Here is an 18,050-nt window from a genome sequence, read left to right on the forward strand (position 1 = left end):
TAGTATCTGGGGATATGAACCATAGATAAGTTGGAATACAGTAGGTTTAACACCAATATAAATAAAGAATGAGTTCATTACAGTACCTTGAAGTGGTGGTTTGTTTTCTTACACTAACGGAGCTCATGAGATTTTCTGTTGAGTTTTGTGTTGTGAAGTTTTCAAGTTTTTTGGTAAAGATTTGATGGATTTTGGAATAAGGAGTGGCAAGAGCCTAAGATTGGGGATGCCCATGGCACCCCAAGGTAAAATTCAAGGACAACCAAAAGCCCAATCTTGGGGATGCCCTAGAAGGCATCCCCTCTTTTGTCTTCGTCCATCAGTAACTTTACTTCAGGCTACATTTTTATTCACCACATGATATGTGTTTTGCTTGGAGCGTCTTGTAAGATCTGAGTCTTTGCCTTTTAGTTTACCATAATCATCCTTGCTGTACACACCTTTTGGTGAGACAGGCATGAATCCGAATTTATTAGAATACTCTATGTGCTTCACTCATATCTTTTGAGCTAGATGATAATTTATCGGATCTATTCTCCATTATATTATTTTCCCGTCAACTAGATATTTCTGTCGCCGTTAATTTTGCAATCTTTACTTTTCAATCTATATAAAAAAATACCAAAAATATTTATCTTATTATCTTTATTAGATCTCACTTTTGCAAGTGGCCGTGAAGGGACAGACAACCCCTTTATCGTGTTGGTTGCAAGGTTCTTGATTGTTTGTGCAGGTACGAGGGACTTGCGTGTAGTGTCCTACTGGATTGATACCTTAGTTCTCAAAAACTGAGGGAAGTACTTACGCTACTTTGCTACATCACCCTTTCCTCTTCAAGGGAAAACCAAAGCATGCTCAAGAGGTAGCAGAGGGTTAATCATAAGTAGGAGGTTTGTGTGACACTCCAAAATTTTAATTTGGTTTTCATCAAAAACTTTGTTGGATTTTTAAAAGAGGGTTTTTAAAAAAAAAATCTTTTCCAGAAATCCTTCCTCTTAAAAACTTCCTTTCCTTTGGTAAGGATTTTCTTTTCCCTTTCAAATTTGGTGTTGAAGTTTTGGGAGCTTTTCCTTCTGGTTGTTACCCTCTCAAACTTTTTCATTTTCATTTGAAATAAAGAAACCCTAGGAGTTTTGGGACTTCTTTCTTTTTGAATCCACCCATGGTTTTACCATGTCTCCTATAGTAAATCTTCTCAAAACCCCTCTCTCCACCTTTGAGCAATTTAAATCTTCTGTCTCAACAAGTCCAAACAAGTTTTCGGATTTTATTTCAATTATTTTATCTCCCAAAACATTTCTGCCAATTATTTTGAGCCTAAGTGATTTTCAAAGCAAGTGCCATTTTGCCGTTGAGTTTTTGTCCCAAACCAACTTCCCTGGATTGTCTTTAGTACCCACAACCTAGAACCATCTTGATCCACTCTTCTTCTTTTCAAAAATTTCAAATTTCACTCACTACAAGTTTGGACTAGATTTGCCAAATTTGGTGAAATTCATATCTACACTCCTCCAAAAGTTCCACCAAAAATCATGCAGCCTACTAGAGCAATGAGAAGCCACTCCACCAAATTTCAGCTCAAGGAAAAATCCCTAGATGCCAAAAGCATTCTGTCGAACACCTGAGCTGCACTGTTCTTTGCATTTTCAGTAAAGTTCAGTAAAATTCAGTTTTACAGTGTCGTTTTCTTCAGAGTTCAGTCACAAGCTCACAGTACGCTTGGCTCGATGCTCGCAGCCCCTCCCTCTTGTCCGGAGCTTCACACGCGTGCGTGGAGCCTTCCTCGCGTCGGTGGTGCGCTAGCCCGCCCTCGCCGGCGTCTTCTGCGGCGTCGGGACCTCCCGTGGCGGCCGACAGAAGGCACACCACGGCAGAACGCCGTTCAGCACCGCCCAAGCCATCTGGTAGCTCCGCGTGGCCGTCTCCCTTGCCAGCGCACGCGTGCAGCACCGCCGCCGTGGCCTGGCATGCGCAGGGCGCGCTCCCTGCTGCCGACGTGCCGCACGGCCGTTCCGTTGGAACAGGCCGTAAAACCCCCTCCCGTGCTGAGCTGGACCCTGGAATGGCACCACTACTCCACCTAGGCGATGCCCAAACTCCTAATTCCACTGCCCAACCGCAGCGCCACCGCAATCGCTCGCCGGACTTATCCCGTTCACGGCAACCTCCTCGGGCCGGCTATATATAACGCCCCCAAGCTCCCTCTCGCCCCTGCACACCTCCAGCACCTCACTGGACCCCGACCAGCAACTAGAAGAGCCTCGAGGGGCCCTTCTTCCTCGACTCCGGCCGCCTTGCTCCGCCTCGGCCTTCAGCTCGATTCACTCCAGTGAGGCCACCTCCGGCGCCCAAACCTCGTCCGTAGCCTTCTCTCACACCCAGTACTCTAACCCCCTCATCAATTTGGCCTTTGCAGTCCTCTCCGACGAGCTCCATCCACGCCCGAACCACCGTCCGCCGGAGTTGAGACCGCCGTCGACGTGGTGCTCCCCGGCGACCAACACCAACACCCACCGTTGCGGAAGGACACGGTGAGCACGTTGATAACCTCCGATCCCCTTACCTCGCCGTGGATCGCCGCCGGCGACCACCGCAGCCCTCGGGCGCCGACGAGCCTCGTCCCTCCCATTTGAAAGTTTAAACATGACAAGTGGGACCCGTTGTCAGCCTCTCTGTCCGTTCTAAACGAAGCGTTTTCTGAAAACGCCTTCTGCCAAATGCGCTTTCCCTCTGGGCTGGCGTAGTTTCTGCCGAAGCGTTTTCTGTTTTTATAAGCTAGCCCCTGGAAACTTTCTATTTGATTACAGATAAGTCCCTGGACAAAAACCTTTATAACTTTTAAACAGAATAGTATTTTTGATTGATTCTTTTTCTGTCCTCTTCGAAATTTTGTCTAGTTTTTTATCATATTTATTTGAAAAATATTTGGTATAACTTTCTGTGCACCTCTTGGTATTTACGATAGCGCATGTATTTCTTTATACCGTAGATACCGAAGGAGGTAACGGAGCCGCGAACTTCACCGAGCTAGGCTCCGACTACTCCGAACCAGGCAAGCATGTTTGAACTTTTGATATGATGAGTGTCTTGGCATGTTTTGCATTTTAGTTAGTCTCATGGCATGTTGATGAGCATACCGATGAACGTTATTTCCATGCATTGTCGAGGTAAGTGAGTTCGATGAACCATAAGTGGATGGATGCGAATATGAATGGCCATGTGTTGGCATGAGGATGGGTAAGATGGCAGTGTTGTAGCATGCCAGTCTTATGCCAGGCTAAGTGACTGCAGTGTCAAGCCGTATCGGTCCAGTTCCTCCCATTTCCTTCCCTGTACTACCACATGTTTTCCGCAAGGAATATGGTTTAGTAAGTTGCGAACCGCTTTCCTGGTACACACCAAAAGGAGAGGCCGGGATGATGGTTCCATGGCCCTGGATTAAAGCCAGTCATCCGGTCAGGGGGCATGGGTGTTTCCGGTTGGGACCGAGAGGGGGGCACCCCTTAGAGCGCGCGTATATAAATTTGATCCCATGCCATTCGAGATTGTGATCTCCCCGTCTCAAAAGTTTTTCTTGGACGATGTCTAGGGTGATTCCTAGCATCGAGAGGTAGGATGGGTGTGTACTGGTTAGCTGTGTTTCTTCCGAAATACCGTAAACGGAACTAGTCCTTCGTGACTACGGAAATCCGTTGGCTGTGGGAAATTTTTGTACAAACTCTGCAGAGTCATATATTCCTTGAATCATCTATTCTATGTCCAAGATCAGTATCATCTTATCCTGACAAGTGCCATTTTGATGACAGAGACTCCGGTGAATCGTATGAGTGCTAATTCCGGCTAAATGATTATTCCTGTGGATGGACTAACCCGTTTAATTTCATGAATTGAATGTTGATTATGAGTATTATTTACTTGTGAATAAAAGCCCTTTCTGTGATGTCGCTCAGACGTCCGACTGTGGCATTTTCCTTTAAAGCCCTTTCTGTGATGTCGCTTAGACGTCCGACTGTGGCATTTCTTTTAAAGCCCTTTCCGTGATGTCGCTTAGACGTCCGACTGTGGCATTTCTTTTAAAGCCCTTTATGTGATGTCGCTCAGACGTCCGACTGTGGCATTTCTTTTAAAGCCCTTGTGATGTCGCTTAGACGTCCGACTGTGGCATTTCTTTTAAAGTTCCTTCTATTTATTTGTTCACCTTTCGAGGCGTCGCTTCAGACACCCGATCGGTTTTCATTTATGTTTTGTTGGGATTTCAGGCGGATTACCGCCGTTTCCCTTTTTACTTACTTCGTTATGCCAATTTTTGAATTTACATTGGTGAATTAATCGTGACGCATTCATGCATGCATTTGTTATATCTTACGTCCGAACTGTCTTGCGAGTACTTTCAAAGTACTCACTGGCTTGTTGATTTGGCCAGATGCTGACGAAGGCGATCTCATGGATGAAGAGTTCGATAGCGAGTCCGACGCCTAGAGGAATCCCAGTCAGTCTCGTGCGACCCTGGATTTGGTCACTATATTATATCCGCTTCCGCTACCAAATAAATTCATTGAGCCTCACCTTGACGCTCGATGAGAGGCCAGTTTTAGAGTCATGTATCTCACTCCCCGCTGTGTTTTTCCACCACCGCCCTATCCTCGAGTCAGTAGTATGCCTCCACACCACTGTGTCATGTCCGCCTTTATGTATAATTATTGGCGTGCTTGTAATAATTTGGTTTGAGCAACCGTAGCTCGACCCTGTAATATATTTTATGTTACTGGCTTATTGTATCAAGAGATTGTCCACCGGTAAGGAGAATTTTTTTTCCCATACTGGACACAAAAGATTGGTTTCTCAATAAATATTTTTATTGGAAAACCGGTCATGACAGGCTTGGTAGCAGAGCCAGGCTGACTGTAGGAAGCCACTAGGTGCGATCGCTAATTGGTTATTAGCATGATAGAGCTAATTTATATTTTTGCTATTGTAGTCATTTTCTGACTGTCAGCATAAATTTATGATCTGACCATTCAGAATTTTTGCTTACCTTTGAGGATGGCCGACAACAGCTGCGAGTCTCAGACCTTCGCCAACGTGCCCGATGGGTTCGTCAAGCTTCTCTCCTTCATCGTTCAGGTCGCGATGGGGCCGTCTGTGCGCCCAGTCTTCACACTCTACCAGCACAAGGTCAACGACAGTCTGACCATGCACCAGGCCACAGTGCAGTTCAAGGGAGGGCGTGGTGAGTTACGCCGCTTCCGGTTCCTGGGAAGAGCCATGCCTACGGAGAGGCATGCTATGCAGATGGCAGCCCGTGAGGCGATAGCTCGCCTCAGGGATGTCCTTCCCGCGATGAAGACTCGTCGCTACCGCTATCTTCCATGCCATGTGCCTTATACTTGTCACTACGCATTCTCCTGCTCCAGAGGAGAACGATATGAGGCTTTTGAGATGCTTATTGAGTATCTCTGGGCTCTGGAGGCAGCCTTCGACAACCTGGTGGACGACTTCGTAGCTGCCCGCATGGACTCAATCCATGGCTGTGCCGCCAACAGGAGGGAGCTCCTGCCCGCCGCACCGCCAATAGGAGGGAGCTCCTGCCCGCCGCACCGCCACTGACTTTTGTCTCTTCATCAGCATCTTATGCACCTACTCGTCGCCTGCCTACCACCGAAGAGTTCAACCAGGCCATTGCGCCCACTCCAGCGCGCACTGCACCACCCATTGTGCCTACTCCTATTCGTGTTGCTCCGCCCCTGGCACCCGCTCCATCTACCCGACGCAGCTCTTCACGTCTGGAGCCTATTACTGAGGAGGAGGTCGAGTCCCCAGCCTCACTACGCCTCACCCTTGGCAGGGCCAAGGAGATCGTCAACATTTCCGGCTGAGTGCGTTTGCCCGTCATGCGATGTACCGCTTGTAAGATATGTACATAGGTTGTGAGGAGTAGCTTGTTTGTGCATCATGTAGGAACTGGAGAAGTGCACTAGCCTAAATAACATGTCAGGATTATGTACACATATCCTGAGTGATGTATTGTATAATTATCGCCCTCGTGTAAGATATGTAATGAGCAGTCCTTCTCCGTGCGCAAATCAATTTGTTTTCTTAAGCGACATTGGTCATTTAAATTATTTGCCATCCTTGTGCGATTTTCTTGGATTTGTTTTACGACCATTTTCGTTTTTCTTATGAGTTTTGCAAAATATATCCCCACAGTGAAAAATGTCTCGTCCTTGGACTCGCTCCATGCCTACTCCGCCAGAGGGAGATTATGACACTCAACCAGGCAACAATTTCACACAAGGGCAGTCAAGTCAGCAGAATAGTGAAACGGCACTCTCCCAAATGTGCCGCCTTTATGAACAGAGTCAGCAACAACATCGTGAAATGATGAACCAAGTTATCAACATGGGGAGTCACCATGGACAGTATCAGCAGCAATCCAAGTTATCTGAGCTTCAGAAGACACGCCCCCAAACATTTTCTCATACAGACAAACCTCTTGAAGCCGAGGACTGGCTTCGAGATATGGAGAGAAAATTAATTATTGCAAAATGTTCAAACCCCGAAAAGGTGCTGTATGCTCCGCACTATCTCACAGGAGCAGCCGCATCATGGTGGGAGAATTTTCTGCACATGCATCCCAACGAAAATGACCTAACCTGGGATGATTTCAAGGAAGGTTTCCGTGGTGCACACATTCCTAAGAGTATTATGAAAATCAAGAAGAGAGAGTTCGAGGACCTCAAGCAAAGGAACATGACAGTGTCAGATTACAACAATCAATTTACTCTATTGTCCCGCTACGCCAATGAAGAGCGTATGACTGAAAGCAAGAAGATGGAGAAATTCCTTGACGGTCTAGCACCCGCGCTTAAATGCCAACTGGTCGTGCACACTTTTCCTGATTTTAAAACACTGGTGGACAAATCCATCACTCTGGAAAATGAGAGACGCAGCCTGGAGGATATCCGCAAGCGGAAAAGGGACCAGACTAACCATGCTCGCAACCACCGAAGCAGGACAGATTTTCAGAAAGGTGGGACACACAAGCCTACGACAAACATCTCACGCTCAACCAAGAATTTCCATGCAAGGGACAAAGAGTTCACATATCGCCCAGGCGTTACTTGCTACGCTTGTGGAGAAGAAGGGCACTACGCCAAACAGTGCCCCAAGCCAAGGAACTCGACCCCGAAGCCAAACAATGGTGGAAATAATTCAGCGCCCAAGCGCAACAATTTCAACCCCAACAACAACCACAGGAAGGGTCATCTAAACCACATGACCAAAGAAGAAGCACAAGATGCTCCGGATATCGTACTCGGTACGTTTCCTGTCAACACAATACTTGCAACGGTTTTGTTAGATTCTGGAGCTTCTCACTCTTTCATTTCGAAAAGTTTTGCTTTGCAAAATAATTTTTCGATGCTTCCTTTGGAGAAATCCATGATCATCAAGTCCCCTGGGATTCAGCAAGTTACTCAAAATTACTGTCAGAATGTGGTCATTGAGTTCGAAGGATTGGAGTTTCTCGCAAATCTTATTGTGTTGGAAAATAAAGGACTGGATGTCATCCTAGGGATGGACTGGCTAACCACCAACAAGGGTTTTATCGACTGTTTCAACAGGACCGTAATTCTCACACACCACCAAGGGAAGACAATAAGAGTATCAGCCAAGGAAGGAAAAATACCCCGGCAACCAAGATTGAATAAGGTGGACATTTCTGAGCTGAACAAGGTTCCAGTAGTGTGTGAATTTCCAGACGTATTCCCTGAAGAGCTACCCGGCATGCCACCAGATCGAGAAATAGAATTCAGCATTGAGCTAGCACCAGGAACCACCCCCATATACAAGAAACCATACAGAATGGCACCATCCGAGTTGATTGAATTGAAGAAACAAATAAAGGAATTACTAGACAAGGGATATATTCGAGCCAGCTCCTCACCTTGGGGATCACCAATTTTATTTGCCAAAAAGAAAGATGGAACACTGAGATTGTGCATAGACTACCGAGCACTTAACATGGTCACAGTCAAGAACAAATACCTGATGCCATGAATAAATGATTTATTTGATCAGCTCGCTCAGGCTAAGGTATTCTCAAAGATTGACTTAAGGTCAGGATACCATCAATTAAAAGTACGAACAGAAGATATCCCCAAAACTGCCTTCACCTCCAGATATGGGCTATATGAGTTCACAGTTATGCCTTTTGGACTAACTAATGCCCCTGCATATTTTGTTCACCTCATGAACAGAGTATTTATGAAGTTTATGGACAAGTTCGTTGTGGTATTCATCGACGATATTCTAGTATACTCCAAGACACCAGAAGAGCACGCGGAACATCTCAGGATTGTGCTAGGAGAACTCAGAAAACACCAATTGTATGCCAAGTTCAGCAAGTGCGAATTTTGGCTAAGACAAGTAGGCTTTCTGGGCCACGTGCTGACGCAAGACGGTATCGCAGTGGACCCGGAAAAAGTCAGGGCCATACTTGACTGGAAGGCACTAGACAGCGTAACTGACGTATGAAGTTTCTTGGGAATGGCAGGGTATTACCGCAGATTTATTGAAGGATTCTCCACCCTAGCCAAGCCAATGACGCAGTTACTCAAGAAAGACAAGAAGTTTGAATGGACAGAAGCCTGCGAGAAAAGTTTCCAAGAGCTTAAGCGGAAATTAACGACAGCACCGGTATTAATTGTACCCGACATACACAAGAATTTTGAAGTATATTGTGACGCGTCCAGAAAGGGTCTCGGATGCGTGTTGATGCAGGAAGGCAAGGTTGTCGCATACGCTTCACGGCAACTTCGCAAGCATGAGGAAAATTACCCCACTCATGACTTAGAAATGGCAGCAGTTATTCATGCACTCAAGGAATGGAGGCATTTCTTACTTGGGAATCGATGTGAAATATATACGGATCACAAGAGTCTCAAATATATTTTCACACAGCCAGAACTAAACTTACGGCAACGACGTTGGTTGGAATTGGTAAAGGATTATGATGTTGGTATCCATTACCATCCAGGGAAGGCAAATGTAGTGGCCCATGCTCTTAGTCGGAATCCCAACTCCGACGAAAACAAACCGCACAGCTTGAGGCCCGAATTCCAACAAGAATTTGCCAAGCTCAACTTGATGATGGTAGCAGAAGGCACCATATCAAACTTGGAAATAAAGCCCGACCTTGTGGAGAGGATTAAAGAAGCTCAGCCTGGTCACCCCAGTATTGAAGGAATTAAAAGAAAGGTGAGTATGGGCAAGGCCTCGGAGTTCATCATAGGCGATGATGGAATATTACGGTACGAAAACAGACTCTGTGTGCCAAACATAGAAGACCTCAAACAGCAGATCCTAGCTGAAGCACACACCACTCCATATTCAATCCACACTGGAGGAACCAAAATGTATAAGGATATTCAGGAAAGATTTTGGTGGCAAGGTATGAAGAGGGACATAGCCACATTCGTTGCATGTTGCGATTCCTGTCAACGCATAAAAGCTGAGCATCAGAGACCAGCCGGACTACTGCAACCAAACAAAATACCTGAGTGGAAATGGGATGAAATCGGGGGATTTTATTGTCGGACTACCTCGGTCATGACACGGGAATGATGCCATATGGTTCATCACCGATAGATTAACCAAGGTGGCACATTTTATTCCAGTGAAGACAACCTTCAACACTCAGAAGCTTGCCAGGATTTATCTTTCCCGTATAGTTTGTCTGCATGGAGTCCCAAAGACTATAATATCTGACCGAGGCACTCAATTTGTCTCGAAATTCTGGGATCATTTACAACAGGCTCTGGGAACTCAATTGGCCTTCAGTACCGCCTACCATCCTCAGACTGATGGACAGACTGAACGCGTAAACCAAATTTTAGAAGACATGCTGAGAGCATGTGTCCTCACCTATGGAACCAGTTGGGAGGAAAGTCTGCCATATGCCGAGTTCGCATACAACAACAGCTACCAGGCCAGCCTACGAATGGCACCTTTTGAAGCCCTATACGGACGGAGGTGTCGTACCCCGCTAAATTGGTCAGAGATCGGAGACAGCCGTATCTTCGGCCCGGACATGCTCAAAGAAGCCGAGGAAAAAGTCAAGCTAATCAGGGACCGACTCAAGACCGCTCAAAGCCGACAGAAGAGTTATTACGATCAGAAACATCGTGGGGTCAATTTTGAACCCGGTGAATTTGTGTACCTACGAGTATCACCCATGAGGGGACTGCAACGGTTTAAGATGAAAGGAAAGTTAGCACCTAGATTCATTGGACCATTCTGCATAGTGGCACGAAGAGGCACTGTAGCCTACCAGCTAGACTTACCCGAAGACTTGTCCGACATTCACGACGTGTTCCACGTCTCGCAATTGAGGAAGTGCGTAAGCAACCCAGAGAAACAAGTATCCCATGAAAACATTGACGTGCAGCGAGACCTCACTTATCGGGAACGTCCCGTAAGAATATTAGAGGAGTCTGAAAGGAGGACCCGACAGAAGACCATCAAGTTTTTCAAAGTCCAATGGAGCAATCACACCGACAGTGAAGCAACTTGGGAGAGAGAGGATTTTCTTCGGACAGAGCATCCACACTTATTTAAGGATCAGCTGAAATCTCGGGGACGAGATTTTTCCTAAGGGGGTAGGTGTTGTGACACTCCAAAATTTTAATTTGGTTTTCATCAAAAACTTTGTTGGATTTTTAAAAGAGGGCTTTTAAAAAAAAATTCTTTTCCAGAAATCCTTCCTCTTAAAAACTTCCTTTCCTTTGGCAAGGATTTTCTTTTCCCTTTCAAATTTGGTGTTGAAGTTTTGGGAGCTTTTCCTTCTGGTTGTTACCCTCTGAAACTTTTTCATTTTCATTTAAAATAAAGAAACCCTAGGAGTTTTGGGACTTCTTTCTTTTTGAAACCACCCATGGTTTTACCATGTCTCCTATAGTAAATCTTCTCAAAACCCCTCTCTCCACCTTTGAGCAATTTAAATCCTCTGTCTCAACAAGTCCAAACAAGTTTTTGGATTTTATTTCAATTATTTTATCTCCCAAAACATTTCTGCCAATTATTTTGAGCCTAAGTGATTTTCAAAGCAAGTGCCATTTTGCCTTTGAGTTTTTGTCCCAAACCAACTTCCCTGGATTGTCTTTAGTACCCACAACCTAGAACCATCTTGATCCACTCTTCTTCTTTTCAAAAATTTCAAATTTCACACACTGCAAGTTTGGACCAGATTTGCCAAATTTGGTGAAATTCATTTCTACACTCCTCCAAAAATTCCACCAAAAATCATGCAGCCTACTAGAGCAATGAGAAGCCACTCCACCAAATTTCAGCTCAAGGAAAAATCCCTAGATGCCAAAAGCATTCTGTCGAACACCTGAGCTGCACTGTTCTTTGCATTTTCGTAAAGTTCAGTAAAATTCAGTTTTACAGTGTCGTTTTCTTCAGAGTTCAGTCAGAAGCTCACAGTACGCTTGGCTCGATGCTCGCAGCCCCTCCCTCTTGTCCGGAGCTTCACACGCGTGCGTGGAGCCTTCCTGGCATCGGTGGCGCGCTGGCCCGCCCTCGCCGGCGTCTTCTGCGGCGTCGGGACCTCCCGTGGCGGCCGACAGAAGGCACACCACGGCAGAACGCCGTTCAGCGCCGCCCAAGCCATCTGGTAGCTCCGCGTGGCCGTCTCCCTTGCCAGCGCACGCGTGCAGCACCGCCGCCGTGGCCTGGCACGCGCAGGGCGCGCTCCCTGCCGCCGACGTGCCGCACGGCCGTTCCGTTGGAACAGGCCGTAAAACCCCCTCCCGTGCTGAGCTGGACCCTGGAATGGCACCACTACTCCACCTAGGCGATGCCCAAACTCCTAATTCCACTGCCCAACCGCAGCGCCACCGTAATCGCTCGCCCGACTTATCCCGTTCACGGCAACCGCCTCGGGCCGGCTATATATAACGCCCCCAAGCTCCCTCTCGCCCCTGCACACCTCCAGCACCTCACTGGACCTTGTCCAGCAACTAGAAGAGCCTCGAGGGGCCCTTCTTCCTCGACTCCGGCCGCCTCGCTCCGCCTCGGCCTTCAGCTCGATTCACTCCGGTGAGGCCACCTCCGGCGCCCAAACCTCGTCCGTAGCCTTCTCTCACAACCAGTACTCTAACCCCCTCATCAATTTGGCCTTTGCAGTCCTCTCCGACGATCTCCATCCACGCCCGAACCACCGTCCGCCGGAGTTGAGACCGCCGTTGACGTGGTGCTCCCCGGCGACCAACACCACCACCCACCGTTGCGGAAGGACACGGTGAGCATGTTGATAACCTCCGATCCCCTTACCTCGCCGTGGATCGCCGCCGGCGACCACCGCAGCCCTCGAGCGCCGACGAGCCTCGTCCCTCCCATTTGAAAGTTTAAACATGACAAGTGGGACCCGTTGTCAGCCTCTCTGTCCGTTCTAAACGAAGCGTTTTCTGAAAACGCCTTCTGCCAAATGCGCTTTCCCTATGGGCTGGCGTAGTTTCTGCCGAAGCGTTTTCTGTTTTTATAAGCTAGCCCCTGGAAACTTTCTATTTGATTACAGATAAGTCCCTGGACAAAAACCTTTATAACTTTTAAATAGAATAGTATTTTTGATTGATTCTTTTTCTGTCCTCTTCAAAATTTTGTCTAGTTTTTTATCATATTTATTTGAAAAATATTTGGTATAACTTTCTGTGCACCTATTGGTATTTACGATAGCGCATGTATTTCTTTATACCGTAGATACCGAAGGAGGTAACGGAGCCGCGAACTTCACCGAGCTAGGCTCCGACTACTCCAAACCAGGCAAGCATGTTTGAACTTTTGATATGATGAGTGTCTTGGCATGTTTTGCATTTTAGTTAGTCTCATGGCATGTTGATGAGCATACCGATGAACGTTATTTCCATGCATTGTCGAGTTAAGTGAGTTCGATGAACCATAAGTGGATGGATGCGAATATGAATGGCCATGTGTTGGCATGAGGATGGGTAAGATGGCAGTGTTGTAGCATGCCAGTCTTATGCCAGGCTAAGTGACTGCAGTGTCAAGCTGTATCGGTCCAGTTCCTCCCATTTCCTTCCCTGTACTACCACATGTTTTCCGCAAGGAATATGGTTTAGTAAGTTGCGAACCGCTTTCCTGGTACACACCAAAAGGAGAGGCCGGGATGATGGTTCCATGGCCCTGGATTAAAGCCAGTCATCCGGTCAGGGGGCATGGGTGTTTCCGGTTGGGACCGAGAGGGGGGCACCCCTTAGAGCGCGCGTATATAAATTTGATCCCATGCCAGTCGAGATTGTGATCTCCCCGTCTCAAAAGTTTTTCTTGGACGATGTCTAGGGTGATTCCTAGCATCGAGAGGTAGGATGGGTGTGTACTGGTTAGCTGTGTTTCTTCCAAAATACCGTGAACGGAACTAGTCCTTCGTGACTACGGAAGTCCGTTGGCTGTGGGAAATTTTTGTAGAAACTCTGCAGAGTCATATATTCCTTGAATCATCTAATCTATGTCCAAGATCAGTATCATCTTATCCTGACAAGTGCCATTTTTGATGACAGAGATTCCGGTGAATCGTATGAGTGCTAATTCCGGCTAAATGATTATTCCTGTGGATGGACTAACCCGTTTAATTTCATGAATTGAATGTTGATTATGAGTATTATTTACTTGTGAATAAAAGCCCTTTCTGTGATGTCGCTCAGACGTCCGACAGTGGCATTTCCTTTAAAAGCCCTTTCTGTGATGTCGCTCAGACGTCCGACTGTGGCATTTCTTTTAAAGCCCTTTCCGTGATGTCGCTTAGACGTCCGACTGTGGCATTTCTTTTAAAGCCCTTTATGTGATGTCGCTTAGACGCCCGACTGTGGCATTTCTTTTAAAGCCCTTTATGTGATGTCGCTCAGACGTCCGACTGTGGCATTTCTTTTAAAGCCCTTTCCGTGATGTCTCTTAGACGTCCGACTGTGGCATTTCTTTTAAAGTTCCTTCTATTTATTTGTTCACCTTTCGAGGCGTCGCTTCAGACACCCGATCGGTTTTCATTTATGTTTTGTTGGGATTTCAGGGATTACCGCCGTTTCCCTTTTTACTTACTTCGTTATGCCAATTTTTGAATTTACATTGGTGAATTAATCGTGACGCATTCATGCATGCATTTGTTATATCTTACGTCCGAACTGTCTTGCGAGTACTTTCAAAGTACTCACCTGGCTTGTTGATTTGGCCAGATGCTGACGAAGGCGTCTCATGGATGAAGAGTTCGATAGCGAGTCCGACGCCTAGAGGAATCCCAGTCAGTCTCATGCGACCCTGGATTTGGTCACTATATTATATCCGCTTCCGCTACCAAATAAATTCATTGAGCCTCACCTTGACGCTCAATGAGAAGCCAGTTTTAGAGTCACGTATCTCACTCCCCGCTGTGTTTTTCCACCACCGCCCTATCCTCGAGTCAGTAGTATGCCTCCACACCACTGTGTCATGTCCGCCTTTATGTATAATTATTGGCGTGCTTGTAATAATTTGGCTGAGCAACCGTAGCTCGACCCTGTAATATATTTTATGTTACTGGCTTATTGTATCAAGAGATTGTCCACCGGTAAGGAGAATTTTTTTTCCCATACTGGACACAAAAGATTGGTTTCTCAATAAATATTTTTATTGGAAAACCGGTCATGACAGTTTGTTCAAGTAAGAACAACACCTAAGCACCGGTCCACCCACATATAAAATTATCAGAGTACCGAACACGAATTAGGTCAACATGATGAAAGTGACTAGATGAAATTCCCGTGTACCATCAAGAACGCTTTGCTTATCATAAGAGACCGTTTTGGCCTGTCCTTTGCCTCAAAAGGATTGGGCTACCTTGCTGCACTTTTGTTACTACTATCTTACTTGCTAATTACAAATTACCTTACTATCAAACTACTCTACTACTTACAATTTCAGCACTTGCAGACATTACCTTACTGAAAACAACTTGTCATTTCCTTCTTCTCCTCGTTGGGTTCGACACTCTTACTTATCCAAAAGAGCTACAATTGACCCCCTATACTTGTGGGTCATCAGGGCTATTTTCTGGCGCCGTTGCCGGGTAGTGAAGCGCCTTTGGTAAGTGGAATTTGGTAAGGAATCATTTATGTAGTGTGCTGAAATTTATTGTCACTTGATACTATGGAAAACAATCCTTTGAGGGGTTCGTTCAGGGTATCTTCACCTTGACCAGAACCACAATTAGCTACCCCTCAACCTACTGCTCCTACTGAAAATATTGAATATGAAATTCCTTCGGGTATGATAGAACAACTGCTAGCTAATCCTTGTGCAGGAGATGGAACCGAACATCCTGATATGCACTTGATATATGTAGAATAAATTTGTATATTGTTCAAGCTTGCAGGTTTACCCGGAGATGAAGTTATGAACAAGGTTTTCCCTTTACCTTTGAAGGGAAAATCATTGGCGTGGTATAGGCTATGCGATGATATTGGATCTTGAAATCAGAATCGATTGAAATTGGAGTTCCACCAAAAATTTATACTTTGCATCTAGTTCATCATGATCGGAATTATATATATAATTTTTGGCCTCGTGAAGGGGAAAGTATCGCTCTAGCTAGGCGGAGGCTTAAGTCAATGTTATATTCATGCCCCAGTCATGAGCTCTCAAGAGAAATTATTATCTAGAATTTTTATGCTCGGCTTTCTCGTAATGATCAAACCATGCTTGATAATTCTTGTATTGGTTCTTTTATGAAGAATACTATTGAATTCAGGAGGGATCTTTTGGAAAGAATTAAACGCAACTCTGAAGATTGGGAACTCGACAAAGGTAAGGAGTCATGTATTAAACTTAAGTATGACTGTGTTAAATCATTTATGGATACCAATCCTTTTCAAAAGTTTAGCACTAAATATGGACTTGACTTAGAGATAGTAGCCTCCTTTTGCGAATCATTTGCTACTCATGTTGATCTCCCTAAAGAGAAGTGGTTTAAATATCACCTACCTATTAAATAAGAAATCAAAGAACTGGTACCAGTTAAAGAAGAAACTATACTTTATAATGTTGATTTAGTTGTTCCTTCTACTTATATTGATAAACCACCTTTCCCTATTAGGATACATGAACATGCTAAAGTTTCAACTGTGGTTAACAAAAGATATATTATAACACCTAAACCTGATGAACAATTGAAGTAGAACCTAGTATTGCTATGGTTAAATATCTCTTGGAAGAAGATATGGATGGGCATGTTATTTACTTTTGTGAAGAAGCTGCTAGAATTTCCACCTGATAAAAAGGATAAACATAGACCTGTTGTTGGCATGCCTATCATCTCAGTTAAAATAGGAGATCACTGTTATCATGATTTATGTGACATAGGTGCTAGTGTGGGTGCTATTCCTTACACCTTATACCAAGAAATTATGAATGACATAGCACCCGCAGAGATAGAAGACATGATGTTACTATTAAACTTGCTAATAGAGACACTATTTCACCAATTGGGATTGTTAGAGATGTCGAAGTTTTGTGTGGGAATATAAAATACCCTACTGATTTTCTTTTTCTTGGTTTCCTACAAGATGACTTTTGTCCCATTATATTTCGTAGACCTTTCTTGAACACCATTAATGCTAAGATAGATTGTGAGAAACAAATTGTCAGTGTTAGTTTTGGTGATGAGTCTCATGAGTTTAATTTTTTAAGTTTAGTAGCAAACTTCATGAAAAAGAATTGCATAGTAAGGATGAATTAATTGGCCTTGCTTCTATTGTTGTACCACCTACTGATCCTTTAGAACAGTATTTGCTAGACCATGAAATGATTTTCATATGCATGAAAGAATTGAAATGGGTAAGATTTTCTTGGAACAACGTCCTCTACTTAAACACAATTTTCCTATTGAAATTCTAGGAGTTCCTCCACCACCTAAACGTGATCCTGTGTTTGAATTAAAACTACTCCCAGACACTTTGAAATATGATTATCTTGATGAAAAGAAGATATATCATGTTATTATTAGTGCTAAACTTTCAGAACATGAAGAAGAAAGATTATTGAAAGTTCTAAGAAAGCACGGAGCTGCTATTGGATATACTCTTGATGATTTAAAGGGCATTAGTCCCACTCTATGCTATCACAAAATTAATATGGAAACTGATGCTAAACCCGTTGTTGATCACCAATGTCGATTAAATCCGAAGATGAAAGAGGTGGTAAGAATGGAAATCTTAAAATTTCTGGAAGCACGTATAATCTATCCTATAGCTGATAGTAGATGGGTAAGTCTTGTTCATTGTGTCCCTAAGAAAGGAGGTATAACTATTGTTCCTAGTGATAAGAATGACTTATTCCACAAAGAATTTTTACAGGTTATAGAATGGTAACTGATTTTAGAAAATTAAATAAAGCAACTAGAAAAGATCATTATCCTCTACCTTTTATTGATCAAATGCTTGAAATATTATGTAAGAACACACACTTTTGCTTCCTTGATGAATATTCTGATTTTTCACTAATACCTGTTTCTCAATCTGATCAAGAAAAGACCACTTTTACATGTCCCTTTGGAACATATGCTTATAGACGTATGCCTTTCAGTTTATGGAATGCACCTGCTACCTTTCAAAGATGGATGACTGCTATATTCTCTGACTTTTCTGAAAAGATTGTTGAGGTTTTCATGGATGACTTCTCTGTTTATGGGAAGTCTTTTGATGATTGTTTAAGCAATCTTGATCGAGTTTTGCATAGATGTGAACAAACAAATTTTGCCTTGAATTGGGAGAAGTGCCACTCTATGGTTAATGAAGGCATTGTCTTGGGTCATAAAATTTCTGAAAGAGGTATTGAAGTGGACAAAGCAAAGGTTGATGCAATTGAGAAAATGCCATGCCCTAAAGATATAAAAGGTATTCGTAGTTTCTTAGGTCATGTTGGTTTCTATAGGAGACTTATAAAAGACTTTTCTAAAACTTCTAGGCCTCTTACGAATCTTTTGCAAAAGGATATTCCTTTATTTT

Source organism: Triticum urartu, chromosome 1, assembly GCF_003073215.2.
Source record: "Triticum urartu cultivar G1812 chromosome 1, Tu2.1, whole genome shotgun sequence".
NCBI lineage: Eukaryota > Viridiplantae > Streptophyta > Magnoliopsida > Poales > Poaceae > Triticum > Triticum urartu.